This window comes from Leptonychotes weddellii, chromosome 3 (assembly GCF_054177405.1).
Source record: "Leptonychotes weddellii isolate Sample4059 chromosome 3, ASM5417740v2, whole genome shotgun sequence".
NCBI lineage: Eukaryota > Metazoa > Chordata > Mammalia > Carnivora > Phocidae > Leptonychotes > Leptonychotes weddellii.
The window spans coordinates 25480569-25495204 of record NC_138371.1 but is presented as its reverse complement, the minus strand read 5'-3'; the positions used below and the strand labels follow the sequence as shown (position 1 = coordinate 25495204).

Sequence of the window (14636 nt, the reverse complement as noted above, 5' to 3'; positions counted from 1 at the left end):
GACCAAGTGATAAAAATGACACCAGCTGGTGCACCACCCCCACAGCAGTGACTGACTGTTTAATCTGTGCCAGTCACTGCCCTAAGCTTTCTAATTCATTTCTTCCTTAAGCTAGTATAAGTCCAGCACTTGGAACATTTGCAGGCACATAGTGAACCTTAAATAAATAACTATTATTATTATGCACAAGAGCCTTAAAAGGTCCATGTTTTTATCATTACCAATTTGGAGGTGATAAAACTGAGGCTTATAAGGCTTAAGTCATTTGCACAAGGTCACTCAGCTTGGATGTCTAGAGTAGGGAGCTGGACTCCCAGAGCCCAGCGCTAAACCACTATACTTCAGTGTGTTCCTAGAACTGGTATTTCTTTTTTTCTTTTTCCTTTCCTTTTCTTTCTAGATTTGTTTGAGAGAGAGTGCGTGCACACGCATGCATGCACACGAGTGGAGAGAGGGGCAGAGGGAGAGAATCTTCAAGCAGACTCTCCACTGAGCATCTCACGACCCTGAGATCGTGACCTGAGCTGAAACCAAGAGTTGGACACTTAACTGAGCCACCCAGGCACCCCCAACTGGTATTTCTTTAATGAAAACCCCTTGAAGCTTCCTCAGCTCCTACAAGATAGGGTCTCAACTCCTTAGTATGCCCTACTCTTCCCACAAGCTAGGTAGGTACATCCTGTCTTTCCAAACTTGCTTCTAGTTTTTATCTACTGTGCATCCATCTCCTGCTCTCACAATGCCTACCTACCTCATCATTCCCTGAAAAAGTTCTGATCTTAATAACTACTATTTATTGCTCTCATCATGTATGAGTTCTGGATGCTTTCTATACTTACCTCCAATTCTTACTGCAACTGCCCAAAATAAGTAGTATCCTACTCGTTTTACAGTTAAGTAAAGAGAGATAGAAAGATTCAGCGGCGTGTCTCATGGTCAGAGAGCCAATATGCACCAAAGCTGGAGTTTGAACTCAGGCCTGTATGATTTTAGTGCCTTGTGCTGCTCTCATATGTGGCCCAGTGTCTGTCAGTTCCTAAGGCATTTTTGATTCTAGCTACCACTTGACCCCATCTTGCTCTGCTGCCTTCCACAGATGTAAACAGATTACTTGTTAAGGAGGTTAATGCTCCATTTCCATTTCAGGTCTTTCCAAGTGCATTCAACCTTTGCATTCAAAAAGCTGAAATGGAATATTTCTGGAATATTCCTACTGTAGGCCCCAGAGCCAAACATTTAAACGACAACTTTGTCCAAACAAAATGGCAAGTCTGGGACCAGGTGAGGTTATGGCTTAATGGCATGAACCTAGAGGGCAGAAGAGTTGCTGCCCGTTAAACACCACATGCACTTTAGCAGAACCTCCAGGGGATGTGTGACTCATGACCTCCTGGGACATGTATAATTCCTGAGGGATGAGCTAGTCAGCTCTCCAAACAGGAGGACAATGGAGGATGAATTCTGTGGGCAGCCAGAAAGGCCAGAGTGGGCAATTTTTGAACTGATCTTGCAAAGCATTTTATCATTGGAATAGCTAACATTCTTGTTGATTATGTAAAATAAAAAATACTGAAGCATTTGAACATTTGGTACATGTTCAGCTCCTTCTGTACCTCAAAAATGAATATTAATGTGCAGTCTGTAAAAGTCTTATAACTTGACAGGAAGTGGCTGGCTCTGCAACTGTCTCCTGACAAGTTTTGGCAGCATTTGGCTGTGATCATTCAATCATACTTGTATTTAAGATTAAACAATAAGTGAATTTTTTTTTTTTTTTTTTTTAAAGAAAAGATTTACTTGTTTTAGGGAGGGATGGGCAGAGGGATAGGGAGGAAGGGAGTCTCAAGCAGATTCCATGCTGAGCACGGAGCCTGATGAAGGGCTCCATCTCACAACCCTGAGATCACAACCTGAGCAGAAACCAAGAGTTGGACACTTAACCGACTGTGCCATCCAGGCGCCCTTAAAATAAATTAATTCTTTAGCTTATTAATTTACATAAATGTAAACTACGTGTGTTACTTTTTAAGTCCTGAGCTAAAAATTCTCACTGTTAAGAAAAAGTACAAAAATTCAACTTGGAATCAGTATAATTATTAAAATAATTTTAAAAAGTAAAATGAGTTGACAAGTTGATTCCAAAGTTGGGCTGGAAGGATAAAAGGGCAGGCGTAAGTAAGACAATTTTATAAAAGAAGAATATGAGGATATATTTGTGCTACTAGATATGAAAATATCATGAAATTCAAATGATTGGTATTGGCGATTAGACTTGCTACTGAGGAAATAGAAGTGATTGCTCAGAAACAGACCCCAGGACACACATGTAATTAGATTATGATGAATATGGAATCAAAAGTCAGCATGGAAAGGACAGATTATTTAAAAAGGAGCTGAAATGACTGCTTACCCATTTTGGGGGGAAAAACCCTTATACCCTCACTTATACCATGAAGAAAAATAAATCCCAGAAACTTACTAAATTATTAAATGTATAAAATAAACTATTTTAAAAGATAAGAAAATGCAAATTATTATTCATCTGATTCAAACATGGAGAAAGGCTTCGTAGGATTTAAAGCCTCAGAAAAAAATCACAAAAGGGAAAAGTGGACAGATCTGAACTCATAAAAGTTGAAAACTTTTGTTTATCAAAACATCATATATATAAAATCCGAGGGCAAACAACAAAACTAGGAAAAACATGACACCTAATGTATAAGGAACTCATGCAAACTAACTGAAAAAATAGCCTGTCCCAAATGGGCAAAAGATGTAATCATTTTTTTAAATTGTAGTAATAAACATACAAAATGTTTAGTTTCCCAAATAATAAAAAAATAGATACGCAAAGTCAAATAATGAGGAATCTTTTTTTACCTCTAAAATTATCAAAGATGTGCACATGTGCACATGCGTGTGCTTAAAATAACAATGGCTGGGGTGCCTGGGTGGCTCAGTCGTTAAGTGTCTGCCTTCGGTTCGGGTCATGATCCCAGGGATCCTGGGATCAAGCCCCGCATCGGGCTCCCTGCTCAGCGGGAAGCCTGCTTCTCCCTCTCCCTCTCCCTCTGCCTACCCCTTCCCCTCAAATAAATAAGTAAATAAATAAATAAATCTTTAAAAAAAAAGTAACAGTGGCTAATGCTGAAGGGAGAACTTGCCATGTTGGCAGGTATTAAGCTAGTAAACTACCCAGAGCTTTTAAAAAGTTCAAACCCTGACTATAATAATTCCTCTTCTGAATTTATCTTAAATAACCAGAAGCTAAATGATTTTATACAAGGATGTATATACTAGTATTATTTATAATACAGAATTGGAAACCCCTAAATGTCCAATAAAAAGGAAAAGGCATTAAACTATAGCAACAGAATCTTGTACAAGAAAACAAAAGAGCTAGTGCTTCTGAAGATTATTTAATAAGTTATAAAGCAAGATAAAAATTTATATACCGTAAAGAATGAGCCATGTTTTATACCTACACATGCATAAAAAAGAACTAGCCAGGGGCGCCTGGGTGGCTCAGTCAGTTAAGCGGCTGCCTTCGGCTCGGGTCGTGATCCCGGGGTCCTGGGATCGAGCCCCGCATCAGGCTCCCTGCTCAGGGGAGAGTCTGCTTCTCCCTCTCTCTCTGCCTACTTGTGCTCTCTATCTCTCTGTCAAATAAATGAATAAAATCTTTAAAAAAAAAAAAAAAAAAAAAAGAACTAGCCAGATGTGTATCTATTAACTGTGCTGATGGGCTAATAGTAATTAGTAACAGCAGAAGCAGCTAACCTTGGCGAGGTATGTGATCTCATTCAATCCTCATATCATTGTTAGATCTTATTCCCCCCACTCTATGTGGGGATGCTGAACAGTGGACCTGGGATTCAAACTCTGGTCTACCAAGGGCTGGGATCTGAACCTCTCCACCATGCTGCCACATGGTTACTTTCTCCCTAGTAACTGTACTTCCAGATTCTGTGACATGAGTATACTTTAATAATCTGGGGGAAAACACAACTTTTAAAAAAGTGAATTGGGGCCAAGAAGCTCTTGGAATTCTAGTGTTCTGTCCCGTGACAGCCTGTGGTATGGGAGACTGTGCCACCAGTGAGTCCTTCCACTCTTGTCCTTGGCTCTGGGTTCTCTTTCTTCAATTTCCCATCCCTTTCTCCTCTTTCCAGTGTACATCGTGGATTCACTTGGTGATGGTGGGAAGCCCTTGGTGCATGGTGGTGCCATCCCAGGGCTTGTCTGGCCTACTCATTTTCTTTCCTCTGCCTCTCTCTTTTCCTACCCTAGACTTCCTAGCACCCCTTGGAATAAGCCTGGTTCAAAGTTCTGGTTTAACAAAACAAAACAGGGCATCCTGGGGTTAACTCGGCCTTTCACAGTTCTATGATTAAATTGCATTTTTCAGTGGTTCTGCCTTTAAACTCAAACCCTTTTAAAGAGAAATTTAAGGAGAGCAAAACATAGGAAATAGTGCCAAATGCCAATAACATATTTTAGTCGTTTGGGGAATGGGCAGCTTTAGAAACCGCAAATTCCCACTTATGCAAGGGCTACTTGAGCTTTTTTCTTTATTGCTTACTGACAGAAGCCTGGCTTTAGACCATGGTCAGAGTTGTTCTCCCTTGTTTTCTTTGTCTCTCTTCCTCTGAAAACAGTTATAAAAGGCCTGAGTTATCACAATGAGAGCTGTCTAAGCCTAAAGCTCTAATCAAATAACAAAAATCATTTTCCACTGATGTAGTTAGTTCAGACTAAAAGGCAGATCCAAGTCTGTCTTGGTACCTGTTATACCTGCTCAACAAGCTGTCCTTATTGAACCCTGCACTCTAAGCTTGGGAGGCTCTACCCATGTGACTTCACCAGTTGGCAAGGCTTTGGTACCATGTGCTCGGCTAGGTGTTCTGTCTCCTTTCTCCCAAAGAAAGTGATGAAAGGGGAAGATATGAATATTGTTTTGTGATTATGCTGTTCCAAACCATAGCTGGCACAATATAAAATGGAAAGAATCCCGAGAGCTCCCTATCAGGGACTATGAACCCAAACATCAGAGTTTAATGAGGAAGTTCTTCTTCTCAGCCCTTACCCTCAGAGCTAGATTATGGTGTGGCCCAGCCAGTCGGAGGACATGAACTGGTAAATTGTACCATATTATCACCAAATAAATTGGAAATAAGGTGCCAGTAAGCTCATGTTTCCACAGCTACTCCTTAAATTACTGGCAAATGTGAACTAGTCCCTCTAGAGGATAAGTAGATAGCAGTGGAAATTTTAAGAAACTTCTTTATATATTGAGTACTGAGCATTTTGGTGGTAAGCACATGTACAGAGAAACTGTAAGCCAGGGAAAGCATCCTGGAATGAAGCAGCTGACAATCATCTGAGCAGTCAATTAACATGGGTGCAACAGATTACTTTCATTGCATAAAAGTCAACTGATTCTGTAAAAACTGCAAAGAAAAAGAAGAATTATAAAGTTGGAAAAAGATACAAATATCCTCAAAAAAATACTAGCCAGCGGCACCTGGGTGGCTCAGTCAGTTAAGCATCTGACTCTTGATTTTGGCTCAGGTCAGATCTGAGGTTTGTGAGATCAAGCCCTGTGTTAGGCTCCGTGCTGGGCGTGGAGCCTGCTTAAGATTCTTGATATCTCCCTTTCCCTCTGCCCCCCACCCTCATGCTTGCTTTCTCTCTTTCTCTCTCAAAAACAACAAGAACAAACCCAAAACCCCAAACAACAACAAAAAACTAGCCAACTGAATCTAGCAACATATAAAAAGAATTAAACACTATGACTAATTGGGATTCATCCCAGGAATGCAAGGTTGGTTTAGCATCTAAAAATCAAACAATGTAATAGACCATACTAATAGAATAAAGGACAAAAACCACATGATCATCTCAATAGATGACAAAAAAAAAGCATTAGACAAAATCTAACATCTCTCTGTGGTAAAAACATTTGACAAACTAAGAAAAGAAGGGAACTTCTTCAACAGATATAGGCTAGCCATGAAATACTCAGTTTAAAGTATATTTAATGATGAAAGATCAGGGCGCCTGGGTGGCTCAGTCGTTAAGCGTCTGCCTTTGGCTCAGTTCATGATCGCAGGGTCCTGGGATCGAGTCCCACACCAGGCTCCCTGCTTGGTGGGAAGCCTGCTTCTCCCTCTCCCACACCCCCCTGCTTGTGTTCCCTCTCTTGCTGTCTCTCTCTCTGTTGAAAAATACATAAAACCTTTTTTAAAAAATGATGAAAGATCAAATGTTTTATACTTAAGATCGGGAACCAGACAAGGATGTCTGTTCTCAACACATCTACTCAACATTTTACTGGAGGTTCTAGCTAGGACAACTGGGCAAGAAAAAGAAAAACTCCTGATGATGACAAGATCTGGTATATGAAAAAGTTGGAAACATTTTGCTGACATGAAAGCCAGAAAAAAAAAACTTTTAGGTATATTTTGATCAAGACTTTGTAATTATATCCATGTATGTTTCCTGTACTCTTGGAGAGGCTGTGACTAACACTATCCAGTTCAGAGTTATGGAAACACTTATCAGGAATCCCATTCCGAATAAGTTAAAAAGGTAGTGCTATTGTTAGAGCATGTAATAAATTCTTCATTTTCAACAGAGAGAAGTATAATATATTTTTATTGATAATCAGTTTCTCTCCCTCTTTCCCTATCTACTAAATATATTAAATACTCTTTGAGTACATATTCAAAGTATGTTTAAAGAGTACCAGTGAGTAGGATGCCAAATTATTAGCCTGCTTGGGCATCCACATATTTCAGTCTGGCCCTGCTTTCTGCAGGTACTCTGGGTCATGGCAACTCCCAAGAGAAAAAAAGATGACATTAGTCTGATAGGCCTGTTCCAGGTCCCCTTGTATTGCCATCTGCTGCTGAAACCAAGGTCATTGGGCCCATGAAGATGAGAATCTGCCTGTCTCTCTACAAAGATCCTTTAAGGTACAAGGAAAGTCATGTAAGGGACAGGGCTACTCAGACATCTTAGAGTTAGTGAAATAAAAACATGAAAGCCAGTAATATCCACCAAGTCTACAGAGTGATCCAGGGGCCTGGGAATGTCTCAGGTCTGAGAGCTCTCTACCTAGTTTGTTTTCTTCCTTAGAGCATTGACTATGGCAGCGATCCTGTTGATTTGGGGTTGCTGGCCAATGCTGGCCTTGAACTTGCCAGATCTCCCCTGGCTAACTCAGACCTATCCTGACAAATCATCTTAAATTTTGCTGGAGTCTTTGAACTTTGCTTCTTGTCTGTGCTTTAGCCTTACAATTAACCCCTCCAACTCTAGTCTCCTTGACATTGGGCATTTGGGGCCTCCTCTCCCTTTTACAACTTTTTCTGCATCTCCAATGGCTTCCTTCTAGATCAACTCTGAACTCAGAGTAAAAAAAAAATGTGTTCGTCAAAGCATGAAATGAAAAAACAGAAAAATGACTTTTCTTCCTAAATATGTCCAAGATTTTTAGCTTCTCTATTCTCCTAAGTCCCAGAAACAACAGCAGCAACGTTAAAGAAAAACAAACAAAAAACCAATGACTGTTTAGGTATTTCTCAATTGTGGTCTGAACTTTCCACTTTGGAAGTGCAAAATGAAATAAACATTTTAGTGAATATGAGTATTCCAATGGATTGGTTGCTCATAGTAACTATTTCAGAGATATCTCATCTTTCAAAAATTATTTTATTAATATTGAGCACTGCAGTCTTGATAGGAAAACTATAAATCTAGAGAACAGACATGAAAGAATTTCATATAAGCAGGATCTCTTTAATAATTTCCCTGAAAAAATGCTTTAATGCACTTTAGAAAGAGACTGGCATGATTCCATATCACCCTTCCTGAAGTACTCAAGATTGCTAAGCAATGAAGAGGAAGCCTACCATGAACAGCGACTGAGCAATGGCACCCAAATTTCATGTTTTCTGGATCAGCACAATTTTTTTTAAAGTTTTAAATCTTTACTTATGCCAAATAAGGATATTAAAGACTAAACAATCTATTGATGATCACTATCATTTTGTAAGAAATGGGATTTTAAAACTAAAAAAGTAGATATAGTAGGATTTCAGAAAAAAAAAATTTTTTTAGCCTATATCGTGGTATTAAAAATTCCCCACATTATATTATTTTTCTCCCTTCTGTATGGCCTACTGAAAATACCATCCCAGATGAGCCCTTAACCGATGGAGGGAAGGTGGGGATCTTTTTGATAAGAGTAGGAGGAATCTCACTCAATGTTTGCCAAAATCATTGCTTTAAAGTTAACTTCAAAATAGAAGAATCAGGACAGTGTTTCCCAAACTTCAATCAGTGAAAACACTTTCACAAACGTTGTCATAGCTGCATTCCACCTGTGCTATTTACTTAATGCTTTATTTAGACAGAGTCATTTGTTGACTCAAGTAAGTTTAAAAATGAAAGCCATAGATGAATACCATAAATGGAAACCAGTATCCCGTGCCATAAAATCAAGATAACACAACTGGCTGGAAAACCCTGAGCCTGCTGCCAACTCTGTTCAAAAAAAAAAAGGATTAGCAGGTGTTAGGGGTTCAAGTCACAGCAGCACCAGAATAAATCTTTGTTTAATTTAACCTCAAGGACAGAAAGAGAATTGAAGGGAATAATTTTCTCATAATGCAATTAAATGTCGTTTAATGCCATGTCTATGTACTGTCTAGAGCATCTCTTGTACCAACCAATTTTGTTTTGGTAGAAATTCCATGGAATCAGAGGTCTCCTTGCACAGTAATTAAAAGCACTGGTTAAACTGGCCTTCCTCAGTTCAGATTCTGAGACTTTTCCACATACTAGCTGGTGACTTTGAGCAAGTTATTAACCTGCTCTGCCTGAGGTTTTCATCTAAGAAATGGACATAACAATAATACCCACTTCACAGATGGGTTGCAAGGGTCAAATGAGTAGATACACGTAAAGCTCGCAGAACTGCAAATAGCACACTAAGAGCTTAAAAACGTTATTCTACATACCCCACACTTTGAAGAATGCCAAATTAGGATACTGAAGGCCTATATGAAGTTGTATCAGGCATACAGTAATATAGTAACCTATTTCTGGAGAGAACAGAGAGCTAGGGAGTAAGAACGACCATTCTTTGGTAATTTGAATTAAAAGAGTAACTCCATACACATGCATCTATGGTAATTTATTGCTCATTTGGCTTGTTTCCTTCCATGCCCCATTTTCTTGGCTAAGAGCACTGCTGAGTGATGTATTTTCGCCTTTAAGGCCTAGTACACAATGCCTTTGACACAGAAAGGTCACACCATACAGAAAGGCTTTCAGGATCTTAACTGTAAGTCACTACTTAGGTAAACAAGGCCATCTAAATATACGAGGCTTTTAACTATGAAATCAGTGTCCCCTCTATTTAGAGTAAACAATAGAATTAACATAGGATTTAACCCTCAGAGTGGTTACTCATTATGATTTAATTCGTATTGCGAAATATAGTGATGGAGGACTTACTCATCACTAAATCATCAAATAAATAAGCTAACATCAAAAACCAGTCGTTCTAGGGGGCTCCTGAGATGGATTAGTTGGTCCTGAACAAGAAAGACATATATTAACATACCCGAAGCTGTTGCCTTTCATGTGTTTCATCCCTTTTGTCCCTGGAACTATATTTAGTACAGAGGGAACAACAGTGCTGCCAGGGCAGTCAAGTAGAAAGAGAGGGTATTAATTTAGTAGGTCATGGTCAAGGTTAGGTAGGGCAAGAGATAGTGGACAAGTACACGATGAGTTTGGTAGACTCCAAGATAAGGTCATTTGGAAATTTATAGCAATCTCCAGACCCTCTGTTGGGTCTACCTTGATGGTGGCCTCATTCAGAAGGATCTGTATTTTAAAAATACCTGTCTTCAGTCCCTGTCCATTTCGCGGGGAGGGACCGTTTATTCCATCTATAGAATCTGCCTCTTGATAACACCTTTACTGCCTCTTCTTCCTCTCCATTCAGTTCTGGCTGTTTTCTTCCTCTAGTGTCCCAAGTTGAACACTTCAGCTTTTCCCTTTTGCTGCCATCCTCTCCCATTTGTAAGTTGCCTCCCTCTTCTCTACAGACCTCTGGATTGCTAGGTTTCTTCTGATCAGGCCCAGTCCTCATTCTCATTTGCTCTGCTTTTTCAGGAAGGTCACTCAGCTTTTCTATTAAATTCTGCATCAAACACTAACTGTTCTTTCTTAAAAATGTTATCTGTCCTTTCCCCCTTCTCTTCTTCCCACACTGCCAAGGACAGTTTTTGTAAATTCCTTCACTCTACTTTTATTATGTCTGTAAGCAATAGAATGTTCCAGATGCTGGAAGTGGAATGAAGTCACATCTTCTAATTTTCCTTTGCACCTTTCCCCTAGGACCTACTCCTTTTAGAAAGCTTAGACTGAGTACTTCAGGGGAGACCATGAAGAGCAGAATAAACTCAGATGCAATACAGTAAATTCTTTTCCCCTTCTTTTACTGAGTTTGCATCTGGTCCGGGTATTTAATCGAAAAGAGTGCCCAGGGGCACCTGGCTGGCTCAGTTGGTAGAGCATGCAACTCTTGATCTTGGAGTTGTGGGTTCAAGCCCCACATTGGGTGTGGAGATTACTTAAAAATAAAATTTTTCCTTCCTCCCTTCCTTCCTCCCTCTCTTCCTCCCTCTCTCCCTCCCTCTCTCCCTCCCTCTCTCCCTCCCTCTCTCCCTCCCTCTCTCCCTCCCTCTCTCCCTCCCCGTCTTAAAGAGTGCCCAGGGTTGGAGCTCAATAAACCTTAACCATTAGCAGTGGCTCTATAGCTTTTAGTGAGTTCTACACCTTATCTATAGATGATCTCTATGTTCTGGGGTAAATGAACACTTTTGGATCTATTTGATTACAATGATCTGAATGGGTCATTTATGAAAGTATAATAGTGTCCTAGAAATGACATTTTACCACCAAAATAAGGAGCAAAATTTCCACAGACATTCATGCGGAGTCTGCAGTACGGCAGGTGGGGTTCGAGTGCTGGGGATACCGGTGAACAACTCAGGCAAGGCCCAGCTCTTCTGGGGCAATGACTTCCCGTGAGTATTTAAAGGCCAAGGAAAATGACTGCAGTCGTACTGGTCAAGGAGACCAGGTTAAAACCATCCTGTTAAGGAGGAGCAGACCAGTTCGCTGGTGGATATGCCACTGTGTTAACAAAAGCTCCACCTCCCTGAACTAGGATACACATTTAAAAGTGGGCAGGTTAAAAAAAAAAAAAATCCTAACCCAACCCAAAAGATAATGGGAATCATCTGTTCTGTTCTCATGTGCAAACCTATAATTTATGGAAAGATGGGAAAGAGAAAGTCCCTGAGGAGACCTAGCCAAGTTCTGTGGTGAAAATTCAACTGTATTCAAAGCTCAGACTGGAAGAGGTGGGGGTGGAGAGGAGCAAGAAGCCGCAGTAAAAATAACATGTCTTGAAGCAGCCAGCTCCCTTTCTTCTCCCCGTTTCCAGTGCCATTCCTGGGCCATTCCTGGGCCAAGCTGCCTTCCTCCCTTGCTCCTGCCACCCCAGCCCTTCCCCATTCACAGGTTATTAATTTTTCTTCTGTGTTTTTCATTCATTTTTTTAAGAATTCCAAGCTAGCTGTAGTAATCATAATTCTGTCACAAGGTAATGCCAGCAAAATAAATTATAGGGCATCTTAGGAAGCAGGTAGTTAATACCACATGAGAATGTATGTTAATGAAATGGAGTTACCAGGAATTTTCAAATTACGGAAAGGAGACCATTTCCTTAAACACATGACCGCGTATAATATATATTTGTACACACTTACATACAAAGTAATTTACTACCAAGAATATGCTGTAAGACCTGATAGTAGGAAAGGCTATCATTCTTAAATGCTATGTGACTGGCAATATCACCCCCCCAAATTCTGATTTTTCTAGTTTTATCTCTATATCATGATGGCCACATGTTGTCTTTTTTGATGCTTCTGTTGGCTATTATCACTTACACTTTAGAAACAATATTATAAAGCTATGGTTACTAATAAATCAACTATTTGATTTTTTTATTTTTAGAGAGAGGGAGAGAGGCAGAGGGAGAGAGAGAATCTTAAGCAGGCTCCACGCCCAGGTTCAGTCTCACAACCCTGGGATCACAACCTGGGCTGAAATCAAGAGTTGGACGCTTAACTGACTTGAGCCACTCAGGTGCTCCTCAACTACTATTTTATTTTATTTTTAAAGATTTCATTCATCCATTTGAGAGAGAGAGAACACACGTGCGTGCGCGCGCGCGCGCGCGAGAGAGAGAGAGAGAGAGAGAGAGAGAGAGCAAGCATGCACCAGCAGGGGGGAGGGGCAGAGGGAGAGGGAGAAGCGAGCAAGGAGCCTGATATGAGGCTCAATCCCAGGACCCTGAGATCACGACCTGAGTCGAAGGCAGACGCTTAACCGACTGAGCCACCCAGGCACCCTCAACTACTATTTTAAATATATTTTTTAAAATGCCAGTATTAGTGATTTCTGCTGGGCCATTTGAAAAGGCATTTTTATTACACTTAATTTGCTCACATACTTCAACAAAAGTTCAATATATGTACTTTTTATTGGCTCCCTTATTGGCCATGGAAGGTAAATTATTATCCATGTCAGAGATGGAGAAATTGGGGCCATCTAAACTAGAAAAGATTGGTGGTAGTGGTGGAAAGAGGATGTGAAATATACCTCAAATTGTCCAGGCAGGGAATCCTCCTGGTATCATTTCAGTTTCTAATGTCTGTTGCAGTGTTCTTGCTATTCATGGATAGCTTTAACTGTTAGAATAAAACAGAGAAAGAAAGCACCCCTGGTCACAGGGTGCATGATAAAGCCTCATTACAGTGTGTAAATCAACTGAACTTTGTTTTTTTAAAGATTTTATTTATTTGACAGAGAGAGAGACAGCGAGAGAGGGAACACAAGCAGGGGGAGTGGGAGAAGGCGAAGCAGGGAGCCTGATGCGGGGCTCGATCCCAGGACCCTGGGATCATGACCTGAGCCAAAGGCAGACACTTAACAACTGAGCCACCCAGGCGCCCCTGAACTTTGTTAATGACTGTGAGGGACTTTTAACAACAACACTCCCAGAGTATTCACTATCAGCCAGCCATTCCTCAGAGTACTTGATGTATTTGTGACTCCCTGAACCTCACAATCTTATGAGGTAAATACTTTAATAATCCCCACTTGACAAATAAGGAAATTGAGGCATACCAAGTTTAAGTTACTTGCTCAAGGTCACACAGCAGGTAAGGGGTGCAGCTAAGATCCTGGTATTCTTTTTATTGTGGTAAATATATGTAACATTTACCATTTTTAGGTATAGCTCTTTAGGTATAGCTCATAATCCCTTTTGATTGGTTACATTTCATTGATTACTTTCAGAATTCTGCAGCTTCTCCTCCACTGTTAACCATTTCATGGGTAATAAAATTACAATTCAGACAATTAATTGGTTTTCCTAACTAGCACAGCGGGCCGCATTAGTACCTTCGGAAGAGAGGACTTCAGTCCTTGTGGTGCCCCAACCCTCCCCGCCCTCGATGGATTCAGAAGCTAGCTCCAAGGTCTGAAGTTTCTTTGCCTTCCTCATCCTAAGCAGCTGAAGCAACTCGTCTCTCCACCCCTTTCATTATCCCATTCTGCCCACCCCATCAGTGGGGTGGAGACTCACAGCTTATAAGTGTGCTGAAGAAAACCCCAGAGGCAAGAAACGAGAATAACTTGCTCGTGCTAACAAAACAAGCCAGAATACACAGTAGGGGCCAAGACCTCACAGTAGCTGAGTTCCAAATCTTTCCTTATCCCAAGGAGCCAGACTGCCTGCCTCTCTATTCTAAGCTCAGGCAATGTGGCTTAAGCAAACTCATAGAAGGAATTCAAGCCTCAAGATCCATTTTCAGCTTCTCCCAGATCCCCATGTGCCTTTTTATCCTCACTCCATCTTGTCCAGCCCAACGTGAAAGCCTGTGTAAAGCCCATTACATGTCTCACTTTGAAAGGACTTGAATGCTCTTATGAACTAGCTCCTGGCTGAAATCTTCGGTCCCACGGAGACAGAGAAAGCAGCAGCCAGTTGGAAAACACAAAAAGAGTTATCTTTATGTCAAATTAAACTCAGATCTGCTTAATATCTTGGCCAACTTATGCCACAACTATTTTGGCCCTTTCCGCCACCCCAAAGCCTTTCGTGGCCAAAATGCACCACCGTGTTGCTGTCTGACAGTGTGTGCCAGCAGGCTTCTGCGCCAAAGCCAAGTAACACCCTTCCTTCTTTGGGTTGTGGGGTGGCAGGGGACGGTTTCTAATTCCTTTTGTGACCACTGACTAAGAGCTGAGTGGTCAACAATTTGGCAAATTATATACACACCTAAAACGTCAGCTGCATCAGATTTTTGTTCTCTATTCTTCCAGGAGCTGAAAGAAACCTTTAGGCTGAAGGCAATTCTAGAAGAGTTAGGTTTTCTAACCACGTTCTGTGGGAGGGATGCTAGCAGAACTCTAGGCACACAGAATCCTGAGCAGCAAAGAATCCTCTTTGATAAGGGCACATGCCACTGATTTAAGCC

The 14636-nt window shown here is 40.8% G+C and overlaps 1 protein-coding gene across 3 annotated transcripts in view; it reads right to left on the bottom strand.

Moving 5' to 3' along the window:
• Positions 1 to 14636, bottom strand: part of PLEKHM3 (pleckstrin homology domain containing M3) — a 181195-nt gene that overhangs the window by 47490 nt on the left and 119069 nt on the right. The gene's annotated exons all lie outside the window — the stretch shown is intronic.